This window comes from Euprymna scolopes, chromosome 13 (genome assembly GCF_053919585.1).
Source record: "Euprymna scolopes isolate OS-2025 chromosome 13, ASM5391958v1, whole genome shotgun sequence".
NCBI classification, from domain to species: Eukaryota; Metazoa; Mollusca; class Cephalopoda; order Sepiida; family Sepiolidae; genus Euprymna; species Euprymna scolopes.
Genome location: NC_136494.1, coordinates 20,249,814 through 20,257,734, shown reverse-complemented (window position 1 = coordinate 20,257,734; position 7,921 = coordinate 20,249,814).

Here is a 7,921-nt window from a genome sequence, read left to right as displayed (position 1 = left end):
AGATACATATTCTATCATTATTTGTAATCAGTTTTTTTAAATAGTCAACCATATAGGAGCCTATTCGTGACCAGACACACACACACACACACACACACACACATTCAGTTTTATATTATAGATATACTCGCTTGAAGCCCGGCGTTGCTCGGTCCTACAATATAATTTAACATATTTTAATTTATGCAGATCGTATGTGTATTCTTATAAAATCAATTTCCTGTTGATTATTATATATTACCAGGAATAATTTGCCCGGTTGACTAAGTCGCAGAAATAATGAAAAATAAAAAAAAAAATTATAATGATAATTTTGTTGATTAAATTTCAGTATGTGTTTGCTTACAATATCACGTCAGCTGATATTTGGGTTTGACTTAGTTTTCTAATATGTAAAAAAGAAATGATTTTAAATCATAATAGCAAACATCCATTCCACCACTATAAACCCATTTTAATCATGTCCAAACGCCTTTTATTTCTGTTTGGTGGATTGATTGTTGCTATTTCTTCTGATGAGTTATGGGTAAAATCGATTTCCTGATTGAAATGTGTCTTCGTCCGTCGAAACGACGAGGACCATCTGATCATCCTGTAGGCTCGTGTGGGGAAGTCATCATCGATGAGTACAGATATGGCTGATAAGCTCAATCTTTGCTTGAGAAGTCCTATCGCAGTGGGAACAGAGAATCATAGCAGATGCCGAGACTTTCAAACCATTGTCCTTTCTGTCCTTTCTGCGCTTATCTGCAGCAACCTTTTGGTAACTTTCATATTTGCAGGCACTGTCACGAACAGCGGCCCGCTACTTGGCTCCATCTAAAAAAAAGAAAAAATGTATGCTCCAATAATGACGGATCAAAATTTAAGGCCTTCAGTGGTGCCTTTAGAGTGCTTTTAAATCGTTTTCTCTGGCCGACATTGGAGCGCTTACCATGTTGGTGCTAAGCAAACTGATTGATATAAGAATTAAATAAATGAGTTTGTGCTACGAAACAGATACTGGCAAGAATTGTACGTGTCAAATAAATTAAAGGAATAAATTATAAGATAGTCAACATCATGAAGTTTGGAATATAAACCTTTGTCATTTATTAAGTATATGCTCTGTAATTACATTGAGCTTCTTAAAATAAGGATTGGTATATATAAGTGAGTACATATTATTTTCACAGATATATATATATATGTGAAAATAATATGTATTCACTTATATATATATATATATATATATATATCTGTATGTATATATTTGTAGTCATCGACATACAGTCCTATTTCGTTGTATCACAACTAATCAGTGCCGTTAGACTAGCACCTCTCCCAAGCCGGGGATTTAACCTAGAACCATCGCGTTGGTAGTCAGCATTTCTACCGATCGACCGACGAGACCAGCGCACGTAAATTATCTCGCAAAATGTCAAACATTTGTCCATCATTTTTACAGTGCTCTAACCGCTTGTTTATATATATATATATATATATATATATATATATATATAGAGAGAGAGAGAGAGAGAGAGAGAGAGAGAGAGAGAGAGAGCGAGAGAGAGAAAAGAAAGAGAGGGAAGAAAATGTATATTAAAAAAAGTAAATCTACTAACATTAATTAAGTCAGTTTTTTGTTTCTTTTAAATTTTTTATATTGATATTATTCAAGTTTTAGGTTTGTCGTCCTTCATTAGTTTAATATCTTTAGAAAAGTCATTAAACATCTGAATATGTGTGCGCAAGCGTTATATATGTTTAGTTTAATTGATTAGGTTTGGGTCAGTATGTTTTAAATGTACAAAGAAACACTTTTGTAACTCGAGGTAAAATTCAAACCGGCCTCAGAGAAGCTGAGATTTATGTGATCAAAGATGCAATCAGTAGAGCTTTAACACGTACATGTTTTGTTTTCAAGATCGCCAAGAACAGTTCCATTGTTGAAGCGCTAACATGTCAGATAACAATTGAATTATGTTAAAACATATGGAGAAAAACCACAAGAATTTTAAACAACTTAATCTGGTCAGACAATGCGAAAATCCAATCTCTGGAAGATACACAGCAGCACAGGTATTAAAGAAAGATGGCACCGCCTACAAGAAAACGAATATCATTCCTACAGTGAAGTTTGGCGCTGGTTCGATTAGGGTATGGAAGTGTTTTCCATATATATATATATATATATATATATATATATATATATATATATATATATATATATATATATATAGGGGTTATTTGAAACTGAGTTGTAATCCTACGGCTACAGCTACAGTAAACTCTCCACCCTGATGATTGCAGAAACATCGGATATGAGTGTATGCAGGTTTTAATATAATGTTTGATATTTATAATCATATATATATATATATATATATATATATATATATATGTGTATATATAATGTTTATTTATACTTATGTAATTATTTAGATACCTGCGCTTTATCGTTTTCAGTTGACAAGCGTGGTTTAACAGCATTTTATTCAAAAAATATATACGCCGATACTCATCTAATAGCAGGATATTAGTGACAGAAAACTTATCGCACTAAGCTAGAAATGTCGTTTCATATAAATAATGGAATATGTTCAAAAGTATCGCGAACAAAAATAAACAAATAAAGGATATAATATATATATATATATATATATATATATATATATATGTATATATACATATATATGTATATATATATTTATATATATATGTGTGTGTGTGTGACGGATGCGTGTATGTGTGTATATCCTTGTCTTTAGATAATCTGTGATACATTGGAAAGCATCTGCATATGCAACAACACACACATATATTTGTATATTTTAGCAGCAAGTTATTATTCAAATAATAACTACTAAAATAAAATTGAAAATAAGAAAACAAAAATTAAAAAAATGAATAATTCACCTATACTTATCCTGCACCAACTATTATAACCAATATATAAAGATAAAAATAAATAATGAGAAAAAATTAACGAACTATAAATATACAAGCCTCATTAAAGAAAACAACAACAACAACAACAACAACCGCTCCTGACGACGATCGGGTGAATTGATTGGAATGGCTTGAGAAGAATAACGACGATTATTACCACTGGACGCCATAATATACAATATTTCAGCCGAAATAAACAAAGAACGCTCGGCGAATGGAAAATTTATCCAACAAAATTCGAAAGAAGAACGCATACACGCATATATATATATATATATATATATATATATATATATATATACATATATATATATATATATATATTGGTATATTTAGGCAGCATTTTTTCATTCAAGCAAATATTATTAAATACAACGGAGACATTTTGTCTTATAATTCTTTTTTTTTAATTTTTCAATTTTTCGTATTGTCTTTTTTGTTTCAAAATCAAAAATATTAATAAAGGATCCATACATGTTGCTGTTACGAGCGCTTTCGATTCGTCCACGAATCATCATCAGGTGTTAAAAATACAGGATTGCGAAAATGAGGATTAAAAATGAAAACTAAAATATATATATATTCAGTGATGAGTTAAAATAAAAGTCGATTAAGAATAAAAGTCGATTAAAAATTCGAGTGTTAAAACCAGCAAGTACATAGACACCATGTACGAAGTCCGTCCAACACAAAAAAAAATTGAAAAATTAAAAAAAGAATTATAAGACAAAATGTCTCCGTTGTATTTAATAATATTTGCTTGACTATATATATATATATATATATATATATATATATATATATATATATAGAGAGAGAGAGAGAGAGAGAGAGAGGGGGATTGCGGATTTTTATAAAACTTAGGCAGTCAATAATTAATGTATAGATTCATAGAACAAATTATAGTAAAATTAGTAAAAGAGTAATAAAAATGCTTAATTATTTTTAAAAAAATATACAAAAATAAATAAATTCCGAAAGAATTCTATGTTTCTAGCCCATAGCGTTATTATAGAAAGATCCTAGTAGCACTCAAATTATCCGGATCCCGGATTCTGCTAAATTACACTTGCTATTAGCATAATTTGTATTAGCTTTTGAACACGTAGCTTCCGACGAGCGTCCTACTAATCGACCTCAATCCGCACTTACCATCATAAACAGAAAGCTAAAATGGAAGCCATATTTCTTCCGAATAGTCATGCATCGTATGATTATTTCATGGAGAAATCTACGACGGCATTAGAGGAAATATTCTGCTGAATGTGTTCCTGCAGGACATTGCGTTGAATTATAAATGAATTTTCAGACCTTAACCTGTCGGTTGTGCTAATGAATTATGCAAGCTTACAATATACTGATGTTCGAAATTTCTGAAATCGTTGTGGCTTACGACTGTCGGTTCACTGTAAGTTGTCAAGTTTAGCTTTAATTTTGCCAACAGTTTACTATCAACCACATACCTGGTGTATGCGGTAGATTTTGTTCGGTACGAGGGTCAGATTATACTGGCTGATAGGGCTATAAATTAATTCCTAATCTTAATTTAAACGGATGGTAAGCCGCAATGTTTTAGGTTTGTGTAGTGTGACGTGGATCCATAGTTTTTATTTGTGACGAAAGAAAAGCTAAACTCAAAGTAATCCTCACGTGGGAAAATTCAACTCGCAAAAATAGAGCACTTCCGATTGAACCAAAATACTGAACGAGAACTTAATAAATGTTACATAGTAAAAGAACAGGTACCACACTGTTCTCCTTGGAAAAACTATTCAGTAATTGTTTGTACTCGCAGAGTCACTTTAAATCAAGGCTTCCTTCAGTCTTGACAGACTATGGATACCCACTGTAAGACTGCCTGCGCGGGAAATTTTTGTGGCAAGAGTTGCGCAATCACTAACCACACCTCTCCTGAATCGACTTTGTTGAATACCGGTCGCAAGTGGAGGTTCAGGATGACTGGAAACAATACCGAGATAAGCAGAAAGCGCATAAAGCGCCTAGCCTTCCCAAATGGTTGCTCATCTTGTATTGGCCAGGCTCACCGTTGCTTAACTTCGGGTATCTGACGAGAACCGGTGTTTCAACGTGATTGTGGCGTACATACATATTATAAATATAAGTTACAAGACATGCCAGAGTATACTTTATATAGATTAAGTAAAATGTCTAAATCTAAAGACCATTTTTAGTTGACTGAAGTGATTGACTTAAACTCATTAGTTGTCATAACTCACAGGTCTATACTATGCATTCTTATCCTTGGTTTATAATAAATTGTATGCTTATATAAACGGGTAAATAGTAAATGGAATTTGTCTTGGGCACGATATTAAATTGTCATTATTCGGGAGCTATGGAGAGTATGGCTGACCACCTCTCTTGCGACTGCATCTGTTGCCGATCAACTACATAACAAGTTGATACACAGATTAAATTTGAAAGAATCCTGAAGATGTTGGCTTAATGAATTACTTCATCCTCATCTTTTAAATGGATGGTAGACCACAAAGACCTAGCTTTGAGTATTGTGACGTCAGTCAGATTTATTTTTAGCTTCCCTCTACACGAAAGAGGAGTTAAACACAAAAAAATTTGAGTGGAAAAAATCCAGCTAGCCCGGAATAGACACATTTGATTGAAACACAAATACGGAAAGATAATCTTCAAAATATCACGTAGTATTAGAACAAGAAGTACATATTTTACCAGCCAATATCATTTAATAGTTGTCAGTACTCACAGCTTCACTCGTAATAAAAGTTGAAAGATTTACAAGAGGATAAACTAGGAATATATCGCTGACATGAAATAAGACAATTTCCTTGATCTAAACCCTATTCTTAAGTTGAATGGTGTGTTTAAATTGAGTCTTTATTTTTGCCATAAGTCACATGCGCGAACTGTCCACTCGAATCCCGTGTCTTGACTATTATGCACACAGAAAAGGGTGAATAGATTTGCTGCTTAGTGATATATTTAAAATTTCTTTATTTTTCAACTATGGGGTTGGTGAATAACTCTTTCTGTTAGAATTACAGCAGTAACAGATTAACAACACAAAATAGGCAGACGATAGATTTCATTAAGAAATTGTTAGGATTATTCTGGTTTACGAGGTAATGAATTCATTCATTAGTGTAATTAAATGAATGATGTGGATAGAACTGATACAATATAGTAGAAGGAAGGTAATTATGTTGCTCCTATCTAGAAATATTCATTAATTTTTAGTACTCCCAGTGTCACTGTAATCATCAGTTGAAAATCTCTCCAGAGTATTATTCATGGATTAAGTAGAATACGTTCTAGACATGAAATAAAAGTGTATCCTTGATCTAATCGCTATGCTTAAGTTGAGTGACGTGTTTAATTTCAGTCTCATTATTATCATAGATTCCAGGGCCGCCTCGGTCCGAAGTAACTATTCCGCTTACATGCGTGAATATGTCTGTTACACATAAAATACGGCATAGAACTATGACTAACACTATATATCCATATATATATATATTGCCCAATAATGTTGATATACTGTACAGTTTAAAGTCAAAGAAGAAACGCCGACGTTTATAGCTATACAACTTACCTTCAGGTGGGATCTTAGAGAGGGAGAGATGGGAGAGAGAGATTAAAGATGGCGGCCGTGGCTTTATAAGGTGTATGTCGTGGAATCGCACGAGATCACACCGCCCACTGCACACATGAAAATAAAATGTAGTCAGTGTTTTTAATAAAACGCCTGTTGGCAGAGACGAGAGAGAAATGCGTGTTGGAAGTCGAATAAGTTGTGAGAAGCAAATACAGTGACGAATTCTATCTGAATGTTTGTTTATTTCATTTATTTATTTGCTGTTTACCAGCCCATTTACCTGCACGTACCAGTTCCACGATCTATCTATCTATCTATCTACCTACCTATATATATATATATATATATATATATATATATATATATATATATATATATATAATTTTTAAAATATATATGGCGATTAAGCTACACTGAATATTTGAATATTCCGCGTTTCATCAACTCTAGGATTCTTCAGGCTTATGAATCGTAGAGTGGATGAAACGCGGAATATTCAGAGTATCTTAAGTGCCATATATATTTTCTAAATTACTAAGTAGTTCTACCAACGTATAAAGCAATTTGGAAGTAAATACTTAAAGTTTACGCATAAATTTATACTTTAGTATAATAAGTTTATGTGAGTAAATGAAGTACATATATATAAATTTATATATATATAAAGAGATACATATCTATATATATATATATATATATATATATATATATATATATACATCTATCTATCTATCTATCTCTCTCTCTCTCTCTCTCTATATATATATATAACAACTACATTTACTCACATAAAATTAATATAGGAAAGTATAGATTTATGCGTAAACTTTAAGTATTTACTTCAAAAGTGCTCAATATGTAGGTAGAGCTAGTTACTAATTTACTAATTACTATATATATATATATATATATATATATATATATGGTTGGTAAAACTGGCAATTCGTAAAAACTTGAAGAGAGTGCTCAATACTATTGCAGAGCAAATATGTGTTATATTTTTAATTACAGTTTTATCTGTTTGGCTACATATGTTTCAGATGTTGGACCATGTTTACGATGCAACAGCCTCGTTAGGCGTCGTAGAAGTGGTTGTTAGTTATTGGAAAAAGTGTTTTTAAGAAAAAAGAAAGAAAGAAAAGCGGGAGAGGCGGCTGTTGACAATATTTCAGTTTTTAAGGTTAAAGATACATTCAATTGTATTCGGTGTGTGGGGGTAGCAGATTCAGGTAGGTGTGGGTAGAGATATATTGATATAGGGAGAGGGGTTGGAGAGAGGATGATAAAGAGAAAAGTGAGAGGGTAAGGAGAGGAGGGGGAGTTTCAATATTTTGGTTTTAAATTTTAACTGGCTTTTGGCTTTTCAGCAAGGTATATTAAATAGATGGGAGAGACAGA